The sequence below is a fragment of the Triplophysa dalaica genome, chromosome 5, assembly GCF_015846415.1.
Source record: "Triplophysa dalaica isolate WHDGS20190420 chromosome 5, ASM1584641v1, whole genome shotgun sequence".
Lineage (NCBI taxonomy): Eukaryota > Metazoa > Chordata > Actinopteri > Cypriniformes > Nemacheilidae > Triplophysa > Triplophysa dalaica.
Genome location: NC_079546.1, coordinates 15,076,583 through 15,090,832, shown reverse-complemented (window position 1 = coordinate 15,090,832; position 14,250 = coordinate 15,076,583). Strand labels below are relative to the sequence as shown.

Sequence of the window (14,250 nt, the reverse complement as noted above, 5' to 3'; positions counted from 1 at the left end):
TTTGTTACTGGCAAATTTATGCGAAATTAAGAGTTTCTGTAGTGTAGTGGTTATCACGTTCGCCTAACACGCGAGAGGTCCTCGGTTCGAAACCGAGCAGAAACATAGTCTGCTTTAAGCCATAGAGTGGAATATAATGACAAGGTAACCAAACCTTTAAGCATTCAATGCACGGTTTCGTAGACAAGGCTTAAGACTAGTCCCAGACTAAGATGATTGTTTGAGATTCCTTAACTGAAAAATCTTGCCCTGAAACACCTTAAAATTTGTTACTGGCAAATTTATGCGAAATTCAGAGTTTCTGAAGTGTAGTGGTTATCACGTTTGCTTTACACGCAAAAGGTCCTCGGTTCGAAACCGAGCAGAAACATAGTCTGCTTTATGCCATAGAGTGGAATATAATGACAAGGTAACCAAACCTTTAAGCATTCAATGCACGGTTTTTATAGACTGCCGAAATTCAGCCTCTATTATGTTACAAGCTATGTTCTTTTAGTGACTGTCGCATTCTCCTGACGTGAAAGGTCCCTAGTCGAAACCGAGCAGAAACATAGTCTGCTTTAAGCCATAGAGTGGAATATAACGATAAGGTAACCAAACCTTTAAGCATTCAATGCACGGTTTTGTAGACTGTCGAAATTCAGCCTCTATTATGTCACGTACTATGTTCTTTTAGTGACTGTCGCATTCTCCTGACGTGAAAGGTCCCTAGTCGAAACCGAGCAGAAACATAGTCTGCTTGAAGCCATAGAGTGGAATATAATGACAAGGTAACCAAACCTTTAAGCATTCAATGCACGGTTTCGTAGACAAGGCATAAGACTAGTCCCATACTAAGATGAATGTTCGAGATGTCTTACCTGAATAAACTTGACCTGGAATACCTTCAAATTTGTGACTGGCAAGTTTCTTGCCAAAGTCATTCAATACTTGCGTGGTCTGTTTTAAACCAGCGCCAGGTTGACGACGTACGCAGGAATTGTCCACGTTTCTGTAGTGTAGTGGTTATCACGTTTGCTTCACACGCAAAAGGTCCTCGGTTCGAAACCGAGCAGAAACATAGTCTGCTTTAAGCCATAGAGTGGAATATAATGACAAGGTAACCAAACCTTTAAGCATTCAATGCACGGTTTTGTAGACTGTCGAAATTCAGCCTCTATTTTGTCACGTACTATGTTCTTTTAGTGACTGTCGCATTCTCCTGACGTGAAAGGTCCCTAGTCGAAACCGAGCAGAAACATAGTCTGCTTTAAGCCATAGAGTGGAATATAATGACAAGGTAACCAAACCTTTAAGCATTCAATGCACGGTTTCGTAGACAAGGCTTAAGACTAGTCCCAGACTAAGATGATTGTTTGAGATTTCTTAACTGAAAAATCTTGCCCTGAAACACCTTAAAATTTGTTACTGGCAAATTTATGCGAAATTCAGAGTTTCTGTAGTGTAGTGGTTATCACGTTCGCCTAACATGCGAAAGGTCCACGGTTCGAAACCGAGCAGAAACAGAGTCTGCTTTAAGCCATAGAGTGGAATATAATGACAAGGTAACCAAACCTTTAAGCATTCAATGCACGGTTTTGTAGACTGTCGAAATTCAGCCTCTATTATGTCACGTACTATGTTCTTTTAGTGACTGTCGCATTCCCCTGACGCATTGCACCTTCAAATTTGTGACTGGCAAGTTTCTTGCCAAAGTCAGACAATGCTTGCGTGGTCTGTTTTAAACCAGCGCGAGTTTGACGACGTACGCAGGAATTGTACAAGTTTCTGTAGTGTAGTGGTTATCACGTTTGCTTCACACGCAAAAGGTCCTCGGTTCGAAACCGAGCAGAAACATAGTGTGCTTTAAGCCATAGAGAGCAATATAATGACAAGGTAACCAAACCTTTAAGCATTCAATGCACGGTTTTGTAGACTGTCGAAATTCAGCCTCTATTATGTCAAGTACTATGTTCTTTTAGTGACTGTCGCATTCTCCTGACGTGAAAGGTCCCTAGTCGAAACCGAGCAGAAACATAGTCTGCTTTAAGCCATAGAGTGGAATATAACGACAAGGTAACCAAACCTTAAGCATTCAATGCACTGTTTTGTAGACAAGGCTTAAGACTAGTCCCATACTGAAATGAATGTTCGAGATGTCTCACCTGAATAAACTTGACCTGGAACACCTTCAAATTTGTGTCTGGCAAGTTTCTTGCCAAATTCAGAGTTTCTGTAGTGTAATGGTTATCACGTTCGCCTCACACGCGAAAGGTCCTCGGTTCGAAACCGAGCAGAAACATAGTCTGTTTTAAGCCATAGAGTGGAATATAATGACAAGGTAACCAAACCTTTAAGCATTCAATGCACGGTTTTTATAGACTGCCGAAATTCAGCCTCTATTATGTTACAAGCTATGTTCTTTTAGTGACTGTCGCATTCTCCTGACGTGAAAGGTCCCTAGTCGAAACCGAGCGGAAACATAGTCTGCTTTAAGCCATAGAGTGGAATATAACGATAAGGTAACCAAACCTTTAAGCATTCAATGCACGGTTTTGTAGACTGTCGAAATTCAGCCTCTATTATGTCACGTACTATGTTCTTTTAGTGACTGTCGCATTCTCCTGACGTGAAAGGTCCCTAGTCGAAACCGAGCAGAAACATAGTCTGCTTTAAGCCATAGAGTGGAATATAATGACAAGGTAACCAAACCTTTAAGCATTCAATGCACGGTTTCGTAGACAAGGCATAAGACTAGTCCCATACTAAGATGAATGTTCGAGATGTCTTACCTGAATAAACTTGACCTGGAATACCTTCAAATTTGTGACTGGCAAGTTTCTTGCCAAAGTCATTCAATACTTGCGTGGTCTGTTTTAAACCAGCGCCAGGTTGACGACGTACGCAGAAATTGTCCACGTTTCTGTAGTGTAGTGGTTATCACGTTTGCTTCACACGCAAAAGGTCCTCGGTTCAAAACCGAGCAGAAACATAGTCTACTTTAAGCCATAGAGTGGAATATAATGACAAGGTAACCAAACCTTTAAGCATTCAATGCACGGTTTTGTAGACTGTCGAAATTCAGCCTCTATTATGTCACGTACTATGTTCTTTTAGTGACTGTCGCATTCTCCTGACGTGAAAGGTCCCTAGTCGAAACCGAGCAGAAACATAGTCTGCTTTAAGCCATAGAGTGGAATATAATGACAAGGTAACCAAACCTTTAAGCATTCAATGCACGGTTTCGTAGACAAGGCTTAAGACTAGTCCCAGACTAAGATGATTGTTTGAGATTCCTTAACTGAAAAATCTTGCCCTGAAACACCTTAAAATTTGTTACTGGCAAATTTATGCGAAATTCAGAGTTTCTGAAGTGTAGTGGTTATCACGTTTGCTTTACACGCAAAAGGTCCTCGGTTCGAAACCGAGCAGAAACATAGTCTGCTTTATGCCATAGAGTGGAATATAATGACAAGGTAACCAAACCTTTAAGCATTCAATGCACGGTTTTTATAGACTGCCGAAATTCAGCCTCTATTATGTTACAAGCTATGTTCTTTTAGTGACTGTCGCATTCTCCTGACGTGAAAGGTCCCTAGTCGAAACCGAGCAGAAACATAGTCTGCTTTAAGCCATAGAGTGGAATATAATGACAAGGTAACCAAACCTTTAAGCATTCAATGCACGGTTTCGTAGACAAGGCTTAAGACTAGTCCCAGACTAAGATGATTGTTTGAGATTCCTTAACTGAAAAACCTTGCCCTGAAACACCTTAAAATTTGTTACTGGCAAATTTATGCGAAATTCAGAGTTTCTGTAGTGTAGTGGTTATCACGTTCGCCTAACACGCGAGAGGTCCTCGGTTCGAAACCGAGCAGAAACATAGTCTGCTTTAAGCCATAGAGTGGAATATAATGACAAGGTAACCAAACCTTTAAGCATTCAATGCACGGTTTCGTAGACAAGGCTTAAGACTAGTCCCAGACTAAGATGATTGTTTGAGATTCCTTAACTGAAAAATCTTGCCCTGAAACACCTTAAAATTTGTGACTGGCAAATTTATGCCAAATTCAGAGTTTCTGTAGTGTAGTGGTTATCACGTTCGCCTAACACGCGAAAGGTCCTCGTTTCAAAACCGAGCAGAAACATAGTCTGTTTTAAGCCATAGAGTGGAATATAATGACAAGGTAACCAAACCTTTAAGCATTCAATGCACGGTTTTTATAGACTGCCGAAATTCAGCCTCTATTATGTTACAAGCTATGTTCTTTTAGTGACTGTCGCATTCTCCTGACGTGAAAGGTCCCTAGTCGAAACCGAGCAGAAACATAGTCTGCTTTAAGCCATAGAGTGGAATATAACGATAAGGTAACCAAACCTTTAAGCATTCAATGCACGGTTTTGTAGACTGTCGAAATTCAGCCTCTATTATGTTACAAGCTATGTTCTTTTAGTGACTGTCGCATTCTCCTGACGTGAAAGGTCCCTAGTCGAAACCGAGCAGAAACATAGTCTGCTTTAAGCCATAGAGTGGAATATAACGATAAGGTAACCAAACCTTTAAGCATTCAATGCACGGTTTTGTAGACTGTCGAAATTCAGCCTCTATTATGTCACGTACTATGTTCTTTTAGTGACTGTCGCATTCTCCTGACGTGAAAGGTCCCTAGTCGAAACCGAGCAGAAACATAGTCTGCTTGAAGCCATAGAGTGGAATATAATGACAAGGTAACCAAACCTTTAAGCATTCAATGCACGGTTTCGTAGACAAGGCTTAAGACTAGTCCCAGACTAAGATGAGTGTTTGAGATTTCTTAACTGAAAAATCTTGCCCTGAAACACCTTAAAATTTGTGACTGGCAAATTTATACGAAATTCAGAGTTTCTGTAGCGTATTGGTTATCACGTTCGCCTAACACGCGAAGGGTCCTCGGTTCGAGACCGAGCAGAAACAGTTTTCAGGTTTTGGCGTCAACCAGAGCAAATGCCATCGGTGTAAAACGTAGCTGCACTGCGTATCGGCCTGATTGAAAGCTTTTTGGGATTGTCAAATTCAGCCTCTATTATGTCACGTACTATGTTCTTTTAATGACTGTCGCATTCTCCTGACGTGAAAGGTCCCTAGTCGAAACCGAGCAGAATAATCGCCTTCTTTAAGTCATATGGTTAAACGTAATTACAAGCTAAACAAAACTTTAAGCATTCAATGCCCAGTTTTGTAGACAACGCTTAAGACTAGTCCCAGACTAAGATGAACGTTCGAGATGTTTTACCTGAATAAACTTGACCTGGAATACATTCAAATTTGTGACTGGCAAGTTTCTTGCCAAAGTCAGACAATAGTTGCGTGGTCTGTTTTAAACCAGCGCCAGGTTGACGACGTACGCAGGAATTGTCCACGTTTCTGTTTTGTAGTGGTTATCACGTTTGCTTTACACGCAAAAGGTCCTCGGTTCGAAACCGAGCAGAAACATAGTCTGCTTTATGCCATAGAGTGGAATATAATGACAAGGTAACCAAACCTTTAAGCATTCAATGCACGGTTTCGTAGACAAGGCTTAAGACTAGTCCCAGACTAAGATGATTGTTTGAGATTCCTTAACTGAAAAATCTTGCCCTGAAACACCTTAAAATTTGTTACTGGCAAATTTATGCGAAATTCAGAGTTTCTGAAGTGTAGTGGTTATCACGTTTGCTTTACACGCAAAAGGTCCTCGGTTCGAAACCGAGCAGAAACATAGTCTGCTTTATGCCATAGAGTGGAATATAATGACAAGGTAACCAAACCTTTAAGCATTCAATGCACGGTTTTTATAGACTGCCGAAATTCAGCCTCTATTATGTTACAAGCTATGTTCTTTTAGTGACTGTCGCATTCTCCTGACGTGAAAGGTCCCTAGTCGAAACCGAGCAGAAACATAGTCTGCTTTAAGCCATAGAGTGGAATATAACGATAAGGTAACCAAACCTTTAAGCATTCAATGCACGGTTTTGTAGACTGTCGAAATTCAGCCTCTATTATGTCACGTACTATGTTCTTTTAGTGACTGTCGCATTCTCCTGACGTGAAAGGTCCCTAGTCGAAACCGAGCAGAAACATAGTCTGCTTGAAGCCATAGAGTGGAATATAATGACAAGGTAACCAAACCTTTAAGCATTCAATGCACGGTTTCGTAGACAAGGCATAAGACTAGTCCCATACTAAGATGAATGTTCGAGATGTCTTACCTGAATAAACTTGACCTGGAATACCTTCAAATTTGTGACTGGCAAGTTTCTTGCCAAAGTCATTCAATACTTGCGTGGTCTGTTTTAAACCAGCGCCAGGTTGACGACGTACGCAGGAATTGTCCACGTTTCTGTAGTGTAGTGGTTATCACGTTTGCTTCACACGCAAAAGGTCCTCGGTTCGAAACCGAGCAGAAACATAGTCTGCTTTAAGCCATAGAGTGGAATATAATGACAAGGTAACCAAACCTTTAAGCATTCAATGCACGGTTTTGTAGACTGTCGAAATTCAGCCTCTATTTTGTCACGTACTATGTTCTTTTAGTGACTGTCGCATTCTCCTGACGTGAAAGGTCCCTAGTCGAAACCGAGCAGAAACATAGTCTGCTTTAAGCCATAGAGTGGAATATAATGACAAGGTAACCAAACCTTTAAGCATTCAATGCACGGTTTCGTAGACAAGGCTTAAGACTAGTCCCAGACTAAGATGATTGTTTGAGATTTCTTAACTGAAAAATCTTGCCCTGAAACACCTTAAAATTTGTTACTGGCAAATTTATGCGAAATTCAGAGTTTCTGTAGTGTAGTGGTTATCACGTTCGCCTAACATGCGAAAGGTCCACGGTTCGAAACCGAGCAGAAACAGAGTCTGCTTTAAGCCATAGAGTGGAATATAATGACAAGGTAACCAAACCTTTAAGCATTCAATGCACGGTTTTGTAGACTGTCGAAATTCAGCCTCTATTATGTCACGTACTATGTTCTTTTAGTGACTGTCGCATTCCCCTGACGCATTGCACCTTCAAATTTGTGACTGGCAAGTTTCTTGCCAAAGTCAGACAATGCTTGCGTGGTCTGTTTTAAACCAGCGCGAGTTTGACGACGTACGCAGGAATTGTACAAGTTTCTGTAGTGTAGTGGTTATCACGTTTGCTTCACACGCAAAAGGTCCTCGGTTCGAAACCGAGCAGAAACATAGTGTGCTTTAAGCCATAGAGAGCAATATAATGACAAGGTAACCAAACCTTTAAGCATTCAATGCACGGTTTTGTAGACTGTCGAAATTCAGCCTCTATTATGTCAAGTACTATGTTCTTTTAGTGACTGTCGCATTCTCCTGACGTGAAAGGTCCCTAGTCGAAACCGAGCAGAAACATAGTCTGCTTTAAGCCATAGAGTGGAATATAACGACAAGGTAACCAAACCTTAAGCATTCAATGCACTGTTTTGTAGACAAGGCTTAAGACTAGTCCCATACTGAAATGAATGTTCGAGATGTCTCACCTGAATAAACTTGACCTGGAACACCTTCAAATTTGTGTCTGGCAAGTTTCTTGCCAAATTCAGAGTTTCTGTAGTGTAATGGTTATCACGTTCGCCTCACACGCGAAAGGTCCTCGGTTCGAAACCGAGCAGAAACATAGTCTGTTTTAAGCCATAGAGTGGAATATAATGACAAGGTAACCAAACCTTTAAGCATTCAATGCACGGTTTTTATAGACTGCCGAAATTCAGCCTCTATTATGTTACAAGCTATGTTCTTTTAGTGACTGTCGCATTCTCCTGACGTGAAAGGTCCCTAGTCGAAACCGAGCGGAAACATAGTCTGCTTTAAGCCATAGAGTGGAATATAACGATAAGGTAACCAAACCTTTAAGCATTCAATGCACGGTTTTGTAGACTGTCGAAATTCAGCCTCTATTATGTTACAAGCTATGTTCTTTTAGTGACTGTCGCATTCTCCTGACGTGAAAGGTCCCTAGTCGAAACCGAGCAGAAACATAGTCTGCTTTAAGCCATAGAGTGGAATATAACGATAAGGTAACCAAACCTTTAAGCATTCAATGCACGGTTTTGTAGACTGTCGAAATTCAGCCTCTATTATGTTACAAGCTATGTTCTTTTAGTGACTGTCGCATTCTCCTGACGTGAAAGGTCCCTAGTCGAAACCGAGCAGAAACATAGTCTGCTTTAAGCCATAGAGTGGAATATAAGGACAAGGTAACCAAACCTTTAAGCATTCAATGCACGGTTTCGTAGACAAGGCATAAGACTAGTCCCATACTAAGATGAATGTTCGAGATATCTTACCTGAATAAACTTGACCTGGAATACCTTCAAATTTGTGACTGGCAAGTTTCTTGCCAAAGTCATTCAATACTTGCGTGGTCTGTTTTAAACCAGCGCCAGGTTGACGACGTACGCAGGAATTGTCCACGTTTCTGTAGTGTAGTGGTTATCACGTTTTCTTCACACGCAAAAGGTCCTCGGTTCGAAACCGAGCAGAAACATAGTCTGCTTTATGCCATAGAGTGGAATATAATGACAAGGTAACCAAACCTTTAAGCATTCAATGCACGGTTTCGTAGACAAGGCTTAAGACTAGTCCCAGACTAAGATGAGTGTTTGAGATTTCTTAACTGAAAAATCTTGCCCTGAAACACCTTAAAATTTGTGACTGGCAAATTTATACGAAATTCAGAGTTTCTGTAGCGTATTGGTTATCACGTTCGCCTAAACACGCGAAAGGTCCTCGGTTCGAGACCGAGCAGAAACAGTTTTCAGGTTTTGGCGTCAACCAGAGCAAATGCCATCGGTGTAAAACGTAGCTGCAATGCGTATCGGCCTGATTGAAAGCTTTTTGGGATTGTCAAATTCAGCCTCTATTATGTCACGTACAATGTTCTTTTAGTGACTGTCTTATTCTCCTGACGTGAAAGGTCCCCAGTCGAAACCGAGCAGAAACATAGTCTGCTTTAAGCCATAGAGTGGAATATAACGATAAGGTAACCAAACCTTTAAGCATTCAATGCACGGTTTTGTAGACTGTCGAAATTCAGCCTCTATTATGTCACGTACTATGTTCTTTTAGTGACTGTCGCATTCTCCTGACTTGAAAGGTCCCTAGTCGAAACCGAGCAGAAACATAGTCTGCTTTAAGCCATAGAGTGGAATATAATGACAAGGTAACCAAACCTTTAAGCATTCAATGCACGGTTTCGTAGACAAGGCATAAGACTAGTCCCATACTAAGATGAATGTTCGAGATGTCTTACCTGAATAAACTTGACCTGGAATACCTTCAAATTTGTGACTGGCAAGTTTCTCGCCAAAGTCATTCAATACTTGCGTGGTCTGTTTTAAACCAGCGCCAGGTTGACGACGTACGCAGGAATTGTCCACGTTTCTGTAGTGTAGTGGTTATAATGTTTGCTTCACACGCAAAAGGTCCTCGGTTCGAAACCGAGCAGAAACATAGTCTGCTTTAAGCCATAGAGTGGAATATAATGACAAGGTAACCAAACCTTTAAGCATTCAATGCACGGTTTTGTAGACTGTCGAAATTCAGCCTCTATTATGTCACGTACTATGTTCTTTTAGTGACTGTCGCATTCTCCTGACGTGAAAGGTCCCTAGTCGAAACCGAGCAGAAACATAGTCTGCTTTAAGCCATAGAGTGGAATATAATGACAAGGTAACCAAACCTTTAAGCATTCAATGCACGGTTTCGTAGACAAGGCTTAAGACTATTCCCAGACTAAGATGATTGTTTGAGATTCCTTAACTGAAAAATCTTGCCATGAAACACCTTAAAATTTGTTACTGGCAAATTTATGTGAAATTCAGAGTTTCTGAAGTGTAGTGGTTATCACGTTTGCTTTACACGCAAAAGGTCCTCGGTTCGAAACCGAGCAGAAACATAGTGTGCTTTAAGCCATAGAGAGCAATATATTGACAAGGTAACCAAACCTTTAAGCATTCAATGCACGGTTTCGTAGACAAGGCTTAAGACTATTCCCAGACTAAGATGATTGTTTGAGATTCCTTAACTGAAAAATCTTGCCATGAAACACCTTAAAATTTGTTACTGGCAAATTTATGCGAAATTCAGAGTTTCTGTAGTGTAGTGGTTATCACGTTCGCCTAAACACGCGAAAGGTCCTCGGTTCGAGACCGAGCAGAAACATAGTCTGCTTTATGCCATAGAGTGGAATATAATGACAAGGTAACCAAACCTTTAAGCATTCAATGCACGGTTTCGTAGACAAGGCTTAAGACTAGTCCCAGACTAAGATGAGTGTTTGAGATTTCTTAACTGAAAAATCTTGCCATGAAACACCTTAAAATTTGTGACTGGCAAATTTATGCGAAATTCAGAGTTTCTGTAGCGTATTGGTTATCACGTTCGCCTAACACGCGAAGGGTCCTCTGTTCGAGACCGAGCAGAAACAGTTTTCAGGTTTTGGCGTCAACCAGAGCAAATGCCATCGGTGTAAAACGTAGCTGCAATGCGTATCGGCCTGATTGAAAGCTTTTTGGGATTGTCAAATTCAGCCTCTATTATGTCACGTACTATGTTCTTTTAATGACTGTCGCATTCTCCTGACGTGAAAGGTCCCTAGTCGAAACCGAGCAGAATAATCGCCTTCTTTAAGTCATATGGTTAAACGTAATTACAAGCTAAACAAAACTTTAAGCATTCAATGCCCAGTTTTGTAGACAACGCTTAAGACTAGTCCCAGACTAAGATGAACGTTTGAGATGTCTTACCTGAATAAACTTGACCTGGAATACCTTCAAATTTGTGACTGGCAAGTTTCTTGCCAAAGTCAGACAATAGTTGCGTGGTCTGTTTTAAACCAGCGCCAGGTTGACGACGTACGCAGGAATTGTCCACGTTTCTGTTTTGTAGTGGTTATCACGTTTGCTTTACACGCAAAAGGTCCTCGGTTCGAAACCGAGCAGAAACATAGTCTGCTTTAAGCCATAGAGTGGAATATAATGACAAGGTAACCAAACCTTTAAGCATTCAATGCACGGTTTCGTAGACAAGGCTTAAGACTAGTCCCAGACTAAGATGATTGTTTGAGATTCCTTAACTGAAAAATCTTGCCCTGAAACACCTTAAAATTTGTTACTGGCAAATTTATGTGAAATTCAGAGTTTCTGAAGTGTAGTGGTTATCACGTTTGCTTTACACGCAAAAGGTCCTCGGTTCGAAACCGAGCAGAAACATAGTGTGCTTTAAGCCATAGAGAGCAATATATTGACAAGGTAACCAAACCTTTAAGCATTCAATGCACGGTTTCGTAGACAAGGCTTAAGACTATTCCCAGACTAAGATGATTGTTTGAGATTCCTTAACTGAAAAATCTTGCCATGAAACACCTTAAAATTTGTTACTGGCAAATTTATGCGAAATTCAGAGTTTCTGTAGTGTAGTGGTTATCACGTTCGCCTAAACACGCGAAAGGTCCTCGGTTCGAGACCGAGCAGAAACAGTTTTCAGGTTTTGGCGTCAACCAGAGCAAATGCCATCGGTGTAAAACGTAGCTGCAATGCGTATCGGCCTGATTGAAAGCTTTTTGGGATTGTCAAATTCAGCCTCTATTATGTCACGTACAATGTTCTTTTAGTGACTGTCTTATTCTCCTGACGTGAAAGGTCCCCAGTCGAAACCGAGCAGAAACATAGTCTGCTTTAAGCCATAGAGTGGAATATAACGATAAGGTAACCAAACCTTTAAGCATTCAATGCACGGTTTTGTAGACTGTCGAAATTCAGCCTCTATTATGTCACGTACTATGTTCTTTTAGTGACTGTCGCATTCTCCTGACTTGAAAGGTCCCTAGTCGAAACCGAGCAGAAACATAGTCTGCTTTAAGCCATAGAGTGGAATATAATGACAAGGTAACCAAACCTTTAAGCATTCAATGCACGGTTTCGTAGACAAGGCATAAGACTAGTCCCATACTAAGATGAATGTTCGAGATGTCTTACCTGAAAAAACTTGACCTGGAATACCTTCAAATTTGTGACTGGCAAGTTTCTCGCCAAAGTCATTCAATACTTGCGTGGTCTGTTTTAAACCAGCGCCAGGTTGACGACGTACGCAGGAATTGTCCACGTTTCTGTAGTGTAGTGGTTATCACGTTTGCTTCACACGCAAAAGGTCCTCGGTTCGAAACCGAGCAGAAACATAGTCTGCTTTAAGCCATAGAGTGGAATATAATGACAAGGTAACCAAACCTTTAAGCATTCAATGCACGGTTTTGTAGACTGTCGAAATTCAGCCTCTATTATGTCACGTACTATGTTCTTTTAGTGACTGTCGCATTCTCCTGACGTGAAAGGTCCCTAGTCGAAACCGAGCAGAAACATAGTCTGCTTTAAGCCATAGAGTGGAATATAATGACAAGGTAACCAAACCTTTAAGCATTCAATGCACGGTTTCGTAGACAAGGCTTAAGACTATTCCCAGACTAAGATGATTGTTTGAGATTCCTTAACTGAAAAATCTTGCCATGAAACACCTTAAAATTTGTTACTGGCAAATTTATGCGAAATTCAGAGTTTCTGTAGTGTAGTGGTTATCACGTTCGCCTAAACACGCGAAAGGTCCTCGGTTCGAGACCGAGCAGAAACATAGTCTGCTTTATGCCATAGAGTGGAATATAATGACAAGGTAACCAAACCTTTAAGCATTCAATGCACGGTTTCGTAGACAAGGCTTAAGACTAGTCCCAGACTAAGATGAGTGTTTGAGATTTCTTAACTGAAAAATCTTGCCCTGAAACACCTTAAAATTTGTGACTGGCAAATTTATGCGAAATTCAGAGTTTCTGTAGCGTATTGGTTATCACGTTCGCCTAACACGCGAAGGGTCCTCTGTTCGAGACCGAGCAGAAACAGTTTTCAGGTTTTGGCGTCAACCAGAGCAAATGCCATCGGTGTAAAACGTAGCTGCAATGCGTATCGGCCTGATTGAAAGCTTTTTGGGATTGTCAAATTCAGCCTCTATTATGTCACGTACTATGTTCTTTTAATGACTGTCGCATTCTCCTGACGTGAAAGGTCCCTAGTCGAAACCGAGCAGAATAATCGCCTTCTTTAAGTCATATGGTTAAACGTAATTACAAGCTAAACAAAACTTTAAGCATTCAATGCCCAGTTTTGTAGACAACGCTTAAGACTAGTCCCAGACTAAGATGAACGTTTGAGATGTCTTACCTGAATAAACTTGACCTGGAATACCTTCAAATTTGTGACTGGCAAGTTTCTTGCCAAAGTCAGACAATAGTTGCGTGGTCTGTTTTAAACCAGCGCCAGGTTGACGACGTACGCAGGAATTGTCCACGTTTCTGTTTTGTAGTGGTTATCACGTTTGCTTTACACGCAAAAGGTCCTCGGTTCGAAACCGAGCAGAAACATAGTCTGCTTTAAGCCATAGAGTGGAATATAATGACAAGGTAACCAAACCTTTAAGCATTCAATGCACGGTTTCGTAGACAAGGCTTAAGACTATTCCCAGACTAAGATGATTGTTTGAGATTCCTTAACTGAAAAATCTTGCCATGAAACACCTTAAAATTTGTTACTGGCAAATTTATGCGAAATTCAGAGTTTCTGTAGTGTAGTGGTTATCACGTTCGCCTAAACACGCGAAAGGTCCTCGGTTCGAGACCGAGCAGAAACAGTTTTCAGGTTTTGGCGTCAACCAGAGCAAATGCCATCGGTGTAAAACGTAGCTGCAATGCGTATCGGCCTGATTGAAAGCTTTTTGGGATTGTCAAATTCAGCCTCTATTATGTCACGTACAATGTTCTTTTAGTGACTGTCTTATTCTCCTGACGTGAAAGGTCCCCAGTCGAAACCGAGCAGAAACATAGTCTGCTTTAAGCCATAGAGTGGAATATAACGATAAGGTAACCAAACCTTTAAGCATTCAATGCACGGTTTTGTAGACTGTCGAAATTCAACCTCTATTATGTCACGTACTATGTTCTTTTAGTGACTGTCGCATTCTCCTGACTTGAAAGGTCCCTAGTCGAAACCGAGCAGAAACATAGTCTGCTTTAAGCCATAGAGTGGAATATAATGACAAGGTAACCAAACCTTTAAGCATTCAATGCACGGTTTCGTAGACAAGGCATAAGACTAGTCCCATACTAAGATGAATGTTCGAGATGTCTTACCTGAATAAACTTGACCTGGAATACCTTCAAATTTGTGACTGGCAAGTTTCTCGCCAAAGTCATTCAA

The 14,250-nt window shown here is 41.0% G+C and overlaps 5 non-coding genes across 5 annotated transcripts; all 5 read left to right on the top strand.

The window, feature by feature from the left end:
- The first annotated feature begins 987 nt into the window (after positions 1 to 987).
- Positions 988 to 1,060, top strand: trnav-cac (transfer RNA valine (anticodon CAC)). The gene has a single exon. It is a non-coding gene; the product is annotated as a tRNA-Val (tRNA).
- A 703-nt stretch (positions 1,061 to 1,763) lies between these two features.
- Positions 1,764 to 1,836, top strand: trnav-cac (transfer RNA valine (anticodon CAC)). The gene has a single exon. It is a non-coding gene; the product is annotated as a tRNA-Val (tRNA).
- Positions 1,837 to 6,334: 4,498 nt separating this feature from the next.
- Positions 6,335 to 6,407, top strand: trnav-cac (transfer RNA valine (anticodon CAC)). The gene has a single exon. It is a non-coding gene; the product is annotated as a tRNA-Val (tRNA).
- A 703-nt stretch (positions 6,408 to 7,110) lies between these two features.
- On the top strand, positions 7,111 to 7,183 carry trnav-cac (transfer RNA valine (anticodon CAC)). The gene has a single exon. It is a non-coding gene; the product is annotated as a tRNA-Val (tRNA).
- A 4,932-nt stretch (positions 7,184 to 12,115) lies between these two features.
- On the top strand, positions 12,116 to 12,188 carry trnav-cac (transfer RNA valine (anticodon CAC)). The gene has a single exon. It is a non-coding gene; the product is annotated as a tRNA-Val (tRNA).
- Positions 12,189 to 14,250: the final 2,062 nt, after the last annotated feature.